This window comes from Haliotis rubra, unplaced genomic scaffold (assembly GCF_003918875.1).
Source record: "Haliotis rubra isolate DU_JTF1 unplaced genomic scaffold, ASM391887v1 Scf113, whole genome shotgun sequence".
NCBI classification, from domain to species: domain Eukaryota; kingdom Metazoa; phylum Mollusca; class Gastropoda; order Lepetellida; family Haliotidae; genus Haliotis; species Haliotis rubra.
Genome location: NW_025765037.1, coordinates 2029492 through 2046134, shown reverse-complemented (window position 1 = coordinate 2046134; position 16643 = coordinate 2029492). Strand labels below are relative to the sequence as shown.

General features: G+C 42.8%; 1 protein-coding gene across 5 annotated transcripts in view; it reads left to right on the top strand.

The window, feature by feature from the left end:
* The first annotated feature begins 335 nt into the window (after positions 1-335).
* Positions 336-16643, top strand: part of LOC124291501 (tripartite motif-containing protein 2-like) — an 87255-nt gene continuing 70947 nt past the window's right edge. The window contains exons 1-3 of one of the 5 annotated variants that reach the window (XM_046728517.1): positions 336-472; positions 6036-6225; positions 6919-7001. The gene's annotated coding sequence lies outside the window, so the exon portion shown is untranslated. The other 4 variants (XM_046728509.1, XM_046728531.1, XM_046728499.1 and 1 more) reach the window with 4 other exon arrangements.

Here is a 16643-nt window from a genome sequence, read left to right as displayed (position 1 = left end):
GTATATCCACAAGCGGAGAGTTCAAGGCAGTTAAAATTGAAGAATTTAACCAGGTCTCCGTACAACACAGAAGACACCTTTCCTTTTCGCAAACAGGTATTCGACACATGAATCAAGTTCGTTCATCTTGTTTCTAAGAGACCGAACATTGGCAAGAACAATCGTTGGAAGCGGCGGTTTGTTTGGTCGACTCCGTCAAAGGCTGGTTCTGTCACGAATGTCAGTTTATTGATTGTGATTTATGTCACTAACCTTTCACCATATCTTTCCAGCACGCTATATAAAGTTGGCACGTACAACCCACCTTACCTGCAGTCTGCCAGGTCCATCATTGGCTGCGGCACGTGCAATCCCTGCAATTGCTGTCGAGGCAGGTCACATGGCAGCCCGCCATAACAAAGTCCATGTGCTTGGGGTAAAGCACACTCCACAATCGATCAATACAAAAAATAAGTGGATTGTTAGATCTCAGGTATGTTGTGTGAGTGCTGAATGAATGCTGAATAGTGTGATGTGATCTATTTGTTCTATCTAAACATGCGGCAGTCGGTTTGTTTTCGAGTATGAATTTCGTGATAGATAATTTCAGATATTAATCGTTATTTTTCATGTTTTTTATATCCATTTCGCAAAGCCGAATGAGATATTATTTTCAGGTTTGGGATTGATGAAAATCCACCAAGAAGTATTCTGGGCTTTGACACCGAATTCTCGTTTCTCATCCAATCAGATTGAAGCACATACGCACATGTGTTTTAGAAAATAGTTTGTCCAACCGTTATAAATACGGTACCTGGCTGAAAACAGTCACTGAAACGTTGAAAAGGTGAGGACAAAACACATCTGTGATCCGTAATTTTTTTAAAAAAACCCCCAACATCCTGAAGGTTTCGCTCTTAACGACCATCAACTCTTTTCCCCGAGAATTTACACAATAATAATAACCATACCCAATTGTTAAAACACATGCCAAACAAAAAATACACTCACAAATCCGCTGTTATTGCTGTTTTTTGTTGTTAAATACTAAGCGTCATTAATAAAGAGTCAAATGATATATACCAGATGTAAAGAAACGTTTCACAGAAATAATAGAAGGGTCGTCATAATGTTTAATGTGACAAACGTGACACATCGTGACATACAGAAAAAAGGTTAAAAAAGCACAAGCAAACATAAGTTTATAGACCAATCCCCCCAAAATGAATATGACAAACATGAAGCACTCGGTTATTCAATATCTTGTGTACCCTCCTCGCGCGTCCAAGACACAGGTACGCTTTGTTCTCATGCTCCTTATCAAGTTAATAAATTATAACTTCTTTGTTGGGCATTTTAGAATCAGCACTAGCATAAATATAGTTTGCGGCATCGCATTCCATTCCTCTGCTAGAGCTCTGCGGAGTCCTTGGAGATCCACCAGTGTTGGGTGACGTGTGTACACACGTCGACCGAGTTCATTCCATGCATGCTCAATTGGGTTGAAGTCTGGCGAGACTGCTGACCTCTCCATCTGCTTTACACCCTGCTGCCTAAGGAATTCCGTGACAATCCTTGCCCTTTAAGGCCTAGCGTTGCCGTCTTGCAGCAGAGTGTCGACCATAAAAGCCATGCATAGCTTGCAGTAGTGGTACTGCTATAGGAGCCAGAATTTCGTCCCAATAACGTCCAGTAGGAGTTATCCCTGCCCACACCATGACCTACCCCCGCCAAATCGGTTATGCGTGGCCACAGTTGCATCTGTGATTCGCTAAATAATAAATCCTTTTCCGACCATCATGGAAGGACAAACTGAATCTGCTTTCATCTGTGAAGAGCACACGACACCATTGACGTTGATTCCAGCGGCCATGATGGCCGCTCCATCTCAAACGCGCCTGCCTGTCGCGTGGTGTTAGTGGTGGACGAACTGCAGGTCGCCTACAGCGGGGTCCGGCTGCCCTTAAACGTCAACGGACGGTTTTTGATTTAGAATCATGCGATTGACGGTGAGAGATTCAAATACACGAACGAGCGTTTGTTGACATAACGGCTCGCACTGGTCCAACTGAGTGTATTTCTGACGATCTTGCGACCGCCTCCGTGGTGTAGTGGTTAGAGCGTTCGCCCGGAGAGCGGAAGGTCGTGGGTTCGATCCCCGACCGCGTCATACCAAAAGACGTTAAAATATGGTACTTGTTGTTCCCTGTCTGGCGCTCGGCATTAATGGGTACAACAAGGACTGGTCGGCTCGGAGTCAGTATAATGTGTCTGAGTGGGGTATTCATGCTTCACTGCGTCATGGTATCTCAGTGGGCTAGCACTATAAAACCAGCTTAAGTCTGGGCTAGTACAAGCAGCCGCACATACACATACACACGCATGCACGTCGTCATATGAGCGAAATATTCTCAAGCACGACGTAAAACCCAATTTCACCTCACCTCTGACGATCTTGCGGGCTTCTTGTGGTGAGTGTACGTGAACAGTTTTAAGAAATGTAATTATACATCGCAACGAGTTTCAAATAAAAACAATAATATCATATCTGTATGTATGAGTTCTTCGGTGATGTTAAGTACCATTGGAATGAATCAGGAATAGAGTTATCGTTCCTGTTTAAAGTAGTTCTGATGTTCATGCACCAATGTGAAATCATTCCAGAGGGGGCACGAGTCGCTATTCGGCTTGTCCCGGAATAACACGAGTTGGTCACGAATGGTTCTGATGTTCATGCGCCAATATGAAACCCTTCCAGAGGGGCACGAGTCGCTATTCGGCTTGTCCCGGAATAACACGAGTTGGTCACGAATGGTATTCGGCTTGTCCCGGAATAACACGAGTTGGTCACGAATGGTATTCGGCTTGTCCCGGAATAACACGAGTTGGGCACGAATGGTATTCGGCTTGTCCCGGAATAACACGAGATGGTCACGAATGGTATTCGGCTTGTCCCGGAATAACACGAGTTGGTCACGAATGCCACTGCCGAATGGCGGCCATCACAGCTGGGCGACTCGCCATACATTTACTATAGAAAAATCCGAGACATGTTTCATAGCATTTTCATCGATACTATGGCATATATACGTCACCAGAACCACGCCCATCGTTACTTTCAGTGTACGAAAACGTTATTTAAGCAGTTTCGAGACACGAAAATCGTCGTTACATGGGCGAACTGTAAACAACGACACACACCCTATGTTCAACACCGACATATGTGTTCAAATTTCGTGTCAGCTCCCTTTTGTCACGAAATCGTACACATAAAACATGGATCTGAACGACCACATTCATTGAATATAGTTAGGATCATTATTTTAGCAAATTTGATCACGAAAATCCGGGTTAGAATTGGCCATTAGCATCCCATACTTGTCGTAAGAGGTGACTAACGGAACCGAGTGGTCAGGCATGTCATCGTATCCTAACTGCGTAGAAAGGCAACATATCCTGTTCCAACGGTGACGCATAACATAAGACCCGTTAATATCCGGGTAAAGATTGATCTACAGTAACGGGATCGGGTGGTCAGGCTCGCTGGCTTGGTTGACACCAGTTAGGGTCCGTTCATAACTCATGGCTACAGGGGTGATGAAGTTAAAATGGGATGTTCTGGGGAGGTGTGTGTGTGTGTGTGTGTGTGTGTGTGTGTGTGTGTGTGTGTGTGTGTGTGTGTGTGTGTGTGTGTGTGTGTGTGTGTGTGTGTGTGTGTGTGTGTGTGTGTGTGTGTGTGTGTGTGTGTGTGTGTGTGTGTGTGTGTGTGTGTGTGTGTGTGTGTGTGTGTGTGTGTGTGTGTGTGTGTGTGTGTGTGTGTGTGTGTGGTTTTTGGGGGGTTGTTAACTTATTACCCAATAACTAGGGGTGGGTGTTTGTTCCTAAAATATTACAATTTATGCTTAAAAATTATGGGAAGGGTGTGTCATTGATTTTGTACATAACATGGGGGGGCACTTTGTACAAAAAAATTGGGGGTGGGAGGTGGGTGTCATTGACATTGTACATGCTTCTCTCCAAAAATCGTCATCACCCTCCCAAGCCATAACGGTCCCTTATCGTATCCGAATTGCATAGATGCTCATGATGTCAATCACTGGATTGTCTGGTCCAGACTCGATTATTTACAGACCTCAGCCACATAGCTGGAATAAAGCGGAGTGCGATCTAAACGCATCAGGTGAAATCTGATGGGAATTGGGTGTGTGATCTCTTCTCGATGGAGTTGTTTGTTGTTTGTAATCTCGGTCACTGGTTTGTCTGGTCCAGACTAATTTATTAAGGTGTAACTGGAAACTTACTGTGTCGATGTGCAGGTTTCGCTCAAGCATTGTCTGAAGACGACACAACGATTGCATGGTGTTTAAACGGAAAGCTATTTATGATTTTACGTAAGCTTCCTATGTCATGTGCTCACGCTCTTACCGCAGCCTCTTCTGAATGAAATGCACTTTGTCTTGACAATAGATCTTCAAAATATCACCACCAAATAAAACGAATGCACTCCTGCAAGTTCATGGTGTTAAATTAGTCAGATCCAACGAAAATAGCATCAAAGGGAGGTAACTCTTTCAGCTCTAAATGTTGAATTAATTACAGGACACAAACATGATCATGCCTGTACTTGTGCTTGCGCTGAGGCGGCTGGGCGGGGGGACAGGTGGGGTGAGGAGTGTCTGTCTGTCTGTGTGTGTGTGTGGGGGACTTGGACGAAACGGCAATCAACAAGTTTGTTTGTGGTTTATTGCTGCATCCAGCAGTGTCGCAATATATGAGGGCCCAGGCAAACCAGTGGTTGACATCACGAGCATCGGTCTATGCAACTGGGACACAATGACATACACGTATCAACCAGCTGTCCGATCTCGTTCCTTGCCTCTTACGATAAACATGGATACCTGAAGATCCCGACCCCTAAAGGTATGTTGTCTGAAAATATGGTGACCACCCGCAGACCACCACCCCCTTCAGTGGGCCGTAGCCACCTTCCCCCTTACCGCACCCTCAGCTTCAGGCGTGCCGTGTGCAGTACTTAAATTATGAAACTATATCGGACTACACAGAATATCTTTATTTATTATTACTGAAATACGCTTCACTATATTAATTACCATCATGACATTTAAACAAATTACCCAAAATATGTATCATCTAGGTGCACATCTCATGTAGAAATTGTAAACTGTTCAAATTGTCATAAATATACTGTAATTTGTTAAAATGGTGCCTGTGTGTGTGCTAGTTCAGGTTTAATCCACAGCCATCGATTAGTCTTTTGACCACAATTGATACACGTCTCGGCTTGGAATACGATTAAGAAGGGGTGATATAATTTAGCGAGATCTCAGTTGACGTTTCCTGATCATGTTCATATAACCTAGAGCAGAGTCTTTAGAGGCTGAATAAAGAGACTGTATTTTACAGAATCAATTCTGATCTCAAGGAAAACCGAAACAAATCAATACCAGGCCGAATGCAGCCACAGCCATGTACGATACCAGCAGCATATACTTTGGCTGGAAGGGAGCGTTTGATGGACTGGTGATACAAACACAGGGTACATCTAAATTTTGACAAGTTAATCCGGATTCTGTGGGGCGAAAGTCACGTATCACACGTGCGCGGCACGAGCCCATGATCCCATCGCTGCCAGTTGCTGTCCAGTGCAACGTGATCAAGCTCTGCATGTGTTGTGGAACGAAAACTCGCGGCGTCACCAACATCAGCAGACGATAGCCGCTCGTCTGCGCGGGGTATGCTGCTTCTTTCATTCAATATTCTGGCAAGTGGGGAAGATACGCGAGACTTTGCAGCCAAGAGCTGAATGATTGTATTGGAAGTACTGAAATATTCACCTTGTTACTGCCGGCTTTCATCAGGAGACAGATTTGTCAATGCGGGCAGACGACATTTTCAGTGCGGATCTTGTGCAGTTTCACTGGGAATAACCCGTGTTTTATGTATAGAAAATATCGCCCTATTAGCCAAATAATCGTTAGATTATGTCTTGTGCAACTGGACATCAATATTGGATCCTGGTGGGATTTCTGTTCTAGAAGCTCGATGCACCGGATGTGGAACTGAACTCGGCACAGTGCAAGAAGCCGGCGACTGATACGGTTGTGTGTGTTCCTAACGGGAGACTGAGGGCCACTGGACGCATCGTCTGGCATCAGAATTGGAGTTGACATTGTCTCTTTACCAGCTCCAGGCAGATCTCATTTACATAGGATAACAGGACTTGAGGTAGATACTCCCCATTAGGGCGCCCATCAATACTCTCAAGTTGCGTTTCCCGTGGTTCTATGGGAAACTGAGAGATTGATTTAAGGGAGATATACTAGTAAAACAAACCTGAAACGCCTGTAGTAATTTCTTTGATTGTCTTGCTCGGTAGCTGTAAGTGCATCCTACTTAAACGCTCAATGCACATTCCTGAATAATTGCTTCGTAATGACATGATATTTATGGGTACTTAAAATATTACAGTTTTTAAATTGCATCATATAGCCTGAATCTTCAAAATGCACCAAATATAGGACGTCTCGGTCTAGGAAACAGGATTCATTCCTTATGAAAATATTGATTCAACCCCGCGTCAAATGCTAAGTGTACTTTTCTAATGGAAGCCACACTCCTTTTAAACCCAACCCGCTTCTTTCTTGGAACAACATTAAAATTAAAACGAAAAACGTTTGCTTTTCCATTACAAGCTAGCTCACAAGACACTGTCCAAATCACAAAATGTAACTCTCTAACATCGACTGCTCCGTTGAGGCTCACGCACAACCGGCAATTCAAGATATCGATCCTATGGGAGCATCGTCTGTCTCGTTGGGTCAGTACATACTTTAATCTGTGCATCCCATTGTTTTAAATCGACAGAACAGTAGTCGAAGGGGATCCATTGACATGTTTATTGGGATTTCTTCTCCTCAGATACCTAACAGACGAGAAGTTTACCCATTGATCGTCTGCTTCGAGTGTTGGCTGATTCAACTATCGTCTGCTACCCGTGATAGGTGAGTTATGCTTTTGTAGCCTTGCAGATGCGGCGTCAGGAAACCTGGAATCCTGGGTGAATGCGCCGGGAACATGTCGATAAAGTGCATTACGCTCTGTCATAGTCATCTGTTGTACCCACTGCATCAAATAAGCATTACATTGCGGGTCGGATGTGTTGGCACTTGTCTTCGTAAACCTTGATGCCCAGGTACATGCATATTGTAATGCTTAATGATTTCAGTGACCATCAGCTGACCTGTGTCTGCTTCAGAACCCGAGATAGTCGGTGTCAAATGAGTAATGACATGTATTGGTAACCATACACTTCTGCCTTGTATTTAATTGTCCATGATAAAGTAACTCCAAATATGCAGCAAAATGTGAATAGGCATGACACCTATTTTTCTGATTGAGGTCATTTGATAAATAATAATTTTGTGTTTGTTTATAGACATATACAGCAGTGTAAGGGTGAAGTTAAAATGAACAATCAGTAACACAAAAAACACCTTAGTCTTTGAAACGTCTCCTCCCTGTATTTGCACACTGTTTTTAAAATTTCACCTACATGTCTAAAGCTCATACGTTTAAATGTTGCGACATTCTAAGAAAATGCTGATGAGGCAAGAATTACTTCACCACAAGGTAACGATACAGATACAGGTTCAATTCGCAGACAGAATTCAACAGCTAATGAAAGTTATGCATTAAGGTTGGCATCGATTTGTAACTGAGCCCATATTCTCAAAGGACAAGGACCCCAAAATGAAGAAATAGGTCACCGTGTTACGTCAACCGGATTTGCTAATGTCTTCATCCACCCACAACTTGCAACGTGTGTGTTTAGGGGATCAATGGCTGGTGGCGGTGCCTCTGCTGATAGATGAATAGCTTTGTGCCACAACGACAGTGTCACAACGGCTCCATTAACCCGTGGGCCATGTGTGGTGTACTGTTGTACTTCATTAACAACATCCGGAGAGTTTCTAAAGAAGCCATTATTCGCAGCAAAGTTTGCTGTCTACTCCAAAATTGCCGGAATGGAGCTTGGATGACAACCGAGTCTTCATTCAGTCCGACATAAAAACGCGTCGTTCTTCGTACAAATACTGTGCCACTGCCCACCTATGTTTCCTGAAATAGGACCTTCAGATGAAAGCCTTTCGTACATTCATTTTTTTTCGCTATTATTCCGTCTGATATATATAATGAATGATGTCCTGTTGAACTAATGGTCTTGGTTGTAGCATCAATATGTTTATCCTTAGTCAAACAGAAGTGCAATATGATTGGTTAGCTGGTCTCTGGTCAAAGCTAACAATGATTCATCAGCCTTTTACAACATAAGATGTAAAATTCGACCCCTGCCAGGTATTTTATTAAACACAAAGTTATTTTTAATCATTGAATTTTAAGCAAACCTTAAAATTAGCCAAAATGGTTCCTTTCAGGGATGCGTGGAAACCGAACTCATGTCAAGTGAAAAAGTTCCAATGTCACTACCTAAATATTTTCCATTCAGTGACAATATCACGATTGCATTTCACTGTATGGTGAAAACCCCTATCTATATATACTTCACTAGAAATGTGGGGCGGTGGGGTAGCCTAGTGGTTAAAGCGTTCGCTCGTCACGCTGAAGACCTGGGTTCTATTACCCACATGCATACTCTCTGAGAAGCCCAGTTCTGGTGTCCTCCGCCGTGATATTGCTGGAATATTGCTAAAATCGGTGTAAAACTAAACTCACTCACTCACTAAAAATGTCGAAATATCGCTGTTTTGCTCACGATAAACAAAATATACCCTCGAGTGTAATGTTTCCAGTTACAATTTTTTAGTTTAAGACAGATTATAATCAAATCCCAAGACATGCATTTTTTGTCAGTAAAACACGTGATCGAACAGTTTTTTAACAAAAGATGTTTCTCATGACAACCGTTATGTCCAATTGTTTTCTGAAACGATTTTTATTGTCTTTCCTGTCAGTCGCTCCCCAGGCTGTGCGAGTGTAAATGATCGAGCATTCTGAACTTAAATGTACCGTTACGTTTTATCCGCGTACTTCGTGGCTTCAATTACTGTCTTCTTCTATCACCACCCACGTCCAAGTTCTATCTCGGCGTAAGCGTCAAATGTCTTAGTTTCTCAGTGTCTTCCTTTTTGTCACGATATATGCATCCCTAGATACCAACCGTGATAATACGTATATTTACGTATTTTTGGGGTATTGCATGCCACGGACAGATATTGTTCAACGCTTAAGAGTAACGTTAAAACTAGGATGTTTGGTCTGTGTTTCATGTGATAGTTTTTTGAGAGCCTGTTCACTTCGGCAGTATTTTTACGATGAATCCGTCCGGGACTTGTTGGACAGTTGGTACCAGTAGGGAAGAATACGTTCACCTTTTTGGCGAACAACAACCTTAACTTTTTGATAGTGATTTATAAATACGTGACTGATATTGCTGGAATCTTACAATTTGATGTGCCTTTCTTGGAGAGATTTCTAATACGTGTGAGGACCGTGGTAGCCAAGTGGTTAAAGCGTTCGTTCGTCTTGCCGAAGACCCGGGTTCGATGCCCCACATGGGTACAATGTGTGAAGCCAATTTCTGGTTTCCCCCGCCGTGATAATCCTGGAATATTGCTAAAAGCGGCGTAAAACCATACTCACTCACTTATGCGTGTGGAAAGGGTGTTGTTATATATATCTATATATGTAGAAACGTTCCCACCAGCAGTAGTCCAAATGATGGCGTTTATGACGTTTCACAGCTTAAAAAACAATCATCAGTTGAGATACTACATCACTGATTTGTTGTTTGAATGCATGTGAAGACTACATAAACCTTTGTCCTCTTCCCATCTTCACTCCCAAACAGAATCAAACCCAGCGTATCTACGTGGAGGGTCCACAAATTGGTTTTGGGCTACCGATCCCAGCATCCATTCTTAGTTCCTTCCTGTAACTGCGTGTGAAGGCATGATATCTTACCAAACATAACCTTATTTATCCCTTACCACCAAGTCGACATGAACCTCGCTGCTTGCGAGTACAGAGCAATACGCCGTGCATAATTGAATACTGCTATCGTACACCCATGACCTTGGAAACTACAACGGAGCACGTACAAAAGACGTTCCCGTGTGGCTTGCTGACAACGGAAGATGATTTTCGTTAGTAAATATGGACTGTGAGTCTATTTCTTGAATGATTTGAATTCAAAAGCATACTCCCATCACAAAGGATGACCTTGGAAACCCAACTGTATCGCAGATGGAGATGCTTTTGTAATAGAAATAGGTTCCAGAAGCCCCATACTGAGACGACCCAGTTGCGGGGCAATGGCTCCTGCAGTAGGTCACGGTCTACGCCGAGCGAGATGCAGTCTAACCTCCAGCCAGCTTCATCCGGTACTGCACCTTAATCACACCATCAATCATGTCTAGTGCATACTCCACACCCACGAGTCCTCGTGCATACCACACGCGACATCCGATCAATACCTTTAATTTCCTACCATTGGTCGGGTCTTCTCGTGTTACACATCCGGCCTTACTAGGCCTCGTATTGTAATATTAAAGAGAGACCCACAGAGAATTGTATAATCCGCAAGTAAATGCTAAATGGTGTTTCCAGCCGTTTGGAGAATTCCTTCTTCATAATGTTTTCTTTATTTTAGCTTTGTAACCTAATACTTCTGTTACACACCAGAATCGACGTGAACTTAGCGCTAGATTGCTTCAAACCTGAACCCGTCTGAGGCTTGAGACGTGTATGCAAGGCCACAGTTAAAACGATAAAATACATGATGAGGTTGCGTCTAACTGCTTCCAGTGGGAGTAGGTGGAGAGGCTATTCATGAGGGACCACAACATGTAAATATCAAAGACCACTGAGAACGTGCCATCTAGAATATAGCGATGGACGGAATATCTAATCACATATAGATTAATTCCCATCTGTTCGATTTGTTTGTATTTATATATAATTAATAATGTGTAATTACAGCTACAAATATCAAGCGGCAGAGTAAAATGATCAGTAAAACTACACATACTATCGTGAAGTACATGCTGAGTAGGAGCGCGGAAACAATACAACACAGAAACTGACGGATATGACGTATTCTGGCCATTGATCACACCCAGTGTTGTATACATACTGATTACTGGGTTAGTTGGGTACAGAATTGCACATCTGACAACCAAATCACCATGATGTGCAGGAACGCAATACAATTTCACATGTTCAAAGCAATGGCCTATACGCCCATACAATTTTATGATAAATGTTGGCCTCTGACCTCCACAGAAACACGGTATTATGACACATGTCCGACTTATGACCCCCACAGCCACACAACATAAATGTTGGCCTCTGACCTCCAATGAAACCCGGTATTATGACACACGTCCGACTTATGACCTCCACAGCCACACAACACCACAGGACATGTTATAAACACCACCTCTACAGCTACACAACACAATGAAACGTGTTCCAGCCAATGACCTCAACAATCACACAATACCATGACACTTGTTCCAGTCAAAGATCCTAACAGCCACACAATACCATGGCACTTGTTCCAGTCAAAAATTTCAACAGTCACACAATACCATGACATTTGTTCCAGCAAATGACCTCAACAATCACACAATACCATGACACGTGTTCCAGTCAAAGATCCTAACAGCCACACAATACCATGACACATGTTCCAATCAAAGATCTCAACAACCACATAATACCATGGTACTTGTTCCAATCAAAGATCTCAACAACCACACAATACCATGGTACTTGTTCCTATCAAAGATCTCAACAACCACACAATACCATGACACGTACTTGTTCCAATCAAAGATGTCAACAGCCACACAACCTTTGTACAAACCAATGACCTCTGCATCTACACATGATTTATAAATGCACAAAATGTACAAGACACACAACCCAACCAGTCGTCGTTACCGGAACACATTACCCTGACACGCCAGTTCTCACCCTTGAAGTATGGAGCACAACGGAAAGCCTAGAAACTCCAAGGAGTCGAGCTGCCGGTCGCGGTCATCCATCCAACCACCCTTCTTTAATGAAATCGGCTGATTTGTGACCAGTATGCAGTACACAGCACCACGTGCAATCGATCATACCAGCGGCTCGTTGGGAGTTAGAGGAGACACGGTGACACAGACAACCTCTGTCACGGACCTTGGTGTCTGAGAAATTTAAGAAGCAGAATACCACACATAAGTAATTCAACAAACAATTATACTCTATTGCACAATTAATATTGATGGTCGGCCCTACATGTAGAGGAAAATACTAACCCGTTACATCACTTATGTTTGGAGGATCATCGAGACTAATCACACTCTTTGTTATTTTTTAACATCAATCAAGATCCATATGTATATTTAAATCCAATTATTTAAATTCATCTTTATAATTCTAATTGTCGCATAGAGAATATGGAAACTCGACTGTTCATGTACTGCAATACCTACTGTACTAAGCAAAACAAGAAACATGTGTTACCTTATGTCCCAAACATACCCATATAGAACAAAGTGTGTTGCTTGTGGATGAATCTGGTTTAAGGACATAATGAGACATTGAGGTGCCCTTGGTGCACCCTCCAGAGTCAACAGTTGCACGATAGGATCAAGTGCAAGGGGTAGCTAATATTATGTCCCCAAGTGTCCCCGAAAGATTTTTCAAGGGTTGTGATACTGATATTTTTCTGAACGGCATTAGTCTAAACTCATACCCGTCTTCGCAAAGGGAAGACAACGTGGAACCATGCTGCTATTCCACAAGCAGAATTTCTGCAAGAAATAAGTCCTGAAACGTCTGCGCCATCTATGGATTCGATTCAGATATTATTTCGTCGGAACAAAGCAGCTATGAAATATTTATTCTCTTGTGCGCTATTTCATTTGCATGTGTACTGATGGTGTGGGTGTCTTTTGTGAAGAACATGCCAACATGCGGTTGGTCTCTGGAGATATGTTAATTTGCTCCATATGGGGTTTTGTTCCCGGTATGGCGAGCAAGTATTTTAATCCACGGTAATGTACGCTATGCGTACATTGCTTTCAATCTAATATTTGCAAAATACATAGTACCATGATACTGATTAACAGAAATGGGCTTCACACATTGTACCCAGGGGACTCGTACCTGGGTCTTCAGCTTGACGAGCGAACGTTTTAACCACTAGGATACCCAACGTCCCTAGTTCCTTGAGCGTAACTCTTTCTCTGCCAGTCAGAATAATCGGTGAAATAAATGATATCCATTGTTTCATTGAAGGAAGTAATGTCCAATCGCTACAGTTTACCAATTCAAATAATTTCTATTCCAGTGATAGATCGGACTATGAGTAAGTGTGTTTCGCCTCACCAATACACACCAAAAATATGCGAAAACGATTAATAGATTTGAGCAATCGAATCCAATTCAGTGCGTGAGTAAATGTTTATAATATTCCAGCGTTATCACCTAGGGGGACACCAGAAATGGGCTTCACACATTGTACCTATTTGGGGAATCGATCCCGGCTCTTCGCATGAAGAACGAACGCTTTATCCTATTGGCTACCTCACCGCCTAGAACCCAATTTAACTTAATGATTTGTGGCACCTTAAGCGACAGAGCCATACGTACACCCAAATAAGTAGTGTGTGTAAATGATTAAATTGATTTTATGTCCATTCAATTTTCATAAGGATGTTCAAAATAAAATTGTATATACTATTTCTCTCCTGACGTGGATATTTTCAGTGTTAGTAAATATATATGTATATATTGTAAGCGTTGAACGGGCTCTGATGACGAGGGGGCGGCGAGGTTGCCTAGTGGTTAAAGCGTTGGCTTGTCACGCCGAAATCCCGGGTTCGATTCCCCACAAGGGTACAATGTGTGAAGCCCATTTCTGGTGTCCGCCGCCGTGATATTGCTGGAATATTGTTAAAAGAGGCCTAAAACCATGCTCACTCACTCACTCTGATGACGAGTCATCTGAGGTCATATTTGTCCGCGCAGAGTTCCCTCCCTTAGTCGTGTCAGGCTCCACCGATATTGAGTTCGAATCGATCTCTACTACTGACTAAGGCCACTGGTTTGTCAGCAACATACCTCGGGGCAGAGCTGTCACAATCGTCTAAGGCGACTCATTTCGTTGTATGAGTTGTGTGCCTTAAGCATAATCTATACCAGATTCGCTCGGAATATTTGTCCAAGTTTCTCCTCCTCGTTACCGTGCCCGTAGGTCCAGCTGACTCAGCGGTCGAAGCTGGGTTGAACCAAACTCAAACAGTCACTAGCACTCTGCTGGTAACTTCAAGAACGTCTCCGTGGTGTAGAGGATAGATCTCTTCCCGGAAAGGGAAAGTGGGCAGTTCGATCCTTGGCTGCGTCCTACCACAAATCGTTATAAGGTGGTACTTGTTGTTACCGTGCCTGGCCTCGGCATTAAGGGATAAAACAAGGAATGATCGACTCGGAGACAGGATACTGTCTGAGCCTGAGTTATCAAGGTTAAAATCGATCTTGGTATCTCCATTGGATAGCACTACACAACCTACATTAATCCGAACAAGTACAATGAGCCACACACATACGCACGCATGAAAGCCCGCATGCACGTCAATATATAACCTCAATCATCTTGAACGCGAAGTCAATCCCCAATTCACCCGTGAAGGTCAGGGTTAGAATGAACCTTCAGTAACCCATGCTTGTCGTAAGAGGCGACTAACGGGATCGGGTGGCCAGGATCGCTGGCTTGGTTGACACGTGTCATCATATCCCAATTGCTCATGCTGTTGATCACTGGATTGTCTGGTCCAGACTCTAATATATACAGACCGCCGCCATATAGTTGGAATATTGCTGAGTGCGGCGTAAAACTAAACTCACTCACTCACTCCCCAATTCATTTCACTGCACCCCACCCACACACACACACACACACACACACACATCAAACTGACACACCGTCATATAACTGGAATGATGTTTATATTATGTGTTTAAAACTATCACAATACAAAAGATACTGATCACATCCATTAATATCAATAACAGTTATTGCCCAACACACACTGTCATTCAATCCCAATACACCCACGCGAATCCCACACCCCAGGTTGATGCCAACCGTAATAGTTACTAACAGCCATACAGAGAAAACAGCCCCATCGGCCATCATAGAGAATATTCATCAGCTCTTACAACACAGATAATGGTGAAGACTACAGCATCAATCATCCCATCCATCCATCAATTCCAGTACTCATGTCTGTATGTCATTTAGTTCAAGGCCGTGGTATTTCTCGTGTTACCACGTGTACCAACCCCTGATAGTAGCTCGCGTGGGTTACCTGTATTAATTATTAACGTAGTTGTATGGAGAACGTACTAACTGGAAGCGTTATCCTTGACCGTTATCGCCGCCGTCGCTGTATCATGTGACATTACTGCGTTCTTTATTGGCTTTGTGTTGGAAACAGCAAATAACGCCACCTACTTTATGACATCGTTTCAGATATTCCGCACTTATTGCTGAGACATTTAAATATCAACAGATCGTTTGTGTAATAGCTTTTGATGTTTTGACTGTTTTTCCAGAATGTTTCAGTGTTTTTGATTAAAACAGAAATAAGAAAAGTGCACAACTCGTATTTTAAGAGTGTAAAGTGTATCTTTTCTTTACAGTAGGTTCGTCACTATTTTAGGTGATTTAAGAGCACGTAGTTGTGATATAGCCGGAATCGTACAATCGAGTCTTTTGGTAGCAATGACGTACAATTTCTGAAATGTAAGGTTTTTTTGGTTTTATTTTAAAGTTGGATTTTGTAAAGCTCTTTTACATTATTAATCATGAATTGTATCTATTTTAATCGATTAGTTTCGCGGCTTCTGTTCACTGTGGTCCCGGTACCGGACACATCCACATCACCACCATAAACGCCACCATGAAACGTACCGCCGGTTGATAATGTCAAGGTCAACGTGAGCCCTGTTTTTCCGGTAAGCGATGCACTCACATTACCGCATGTTTGGAAGGGAAGCTACCGCTTAAAGTAGGACTCGTATGTCAAGGTCAACGTTAGCCCTTTTCCCCCGTGTTTCTGTTCCGTCTGCACCACACCAGCGCCTGTTTGTAATAAAAGCTACCGCTTAAGGTAGGGCTCGTTTGTAATGCCAAGGACAACCTAAGCCGCTGCGCTATAGGTCGTGGCTCATTCTCTAAACACCATGTCTTGTGTTTCGAATTTCAACAGGTCGTCGTGGTACTGCTTGTTTCGGAGTAAAACAGCAGTTTGATGCCTCCCATAATCTAATAAAAGTAAGATTTTTACATCAATACAATCGATACAATAGATACAATCGATACAATACCCTTCTGCGTTAATATCTGACAACCCCTCCACAGAAAGTCAAGTCATGAAGACCCCTAACAAAACCTGACCACCCAATCTAAATGAAGGATGTGTGGATGCTTTAGCCACTCAGCTTTGCAAAAGGATTTGGCTTTTCTTCTTTACCTCATCGATTCGGAAATTGCAGTTTTAACAAAAGAAAACATGCACATTTTCTTTCAGCGGTACTCCTTATTTTGGCGTAGACGGCAAATCGTTCAC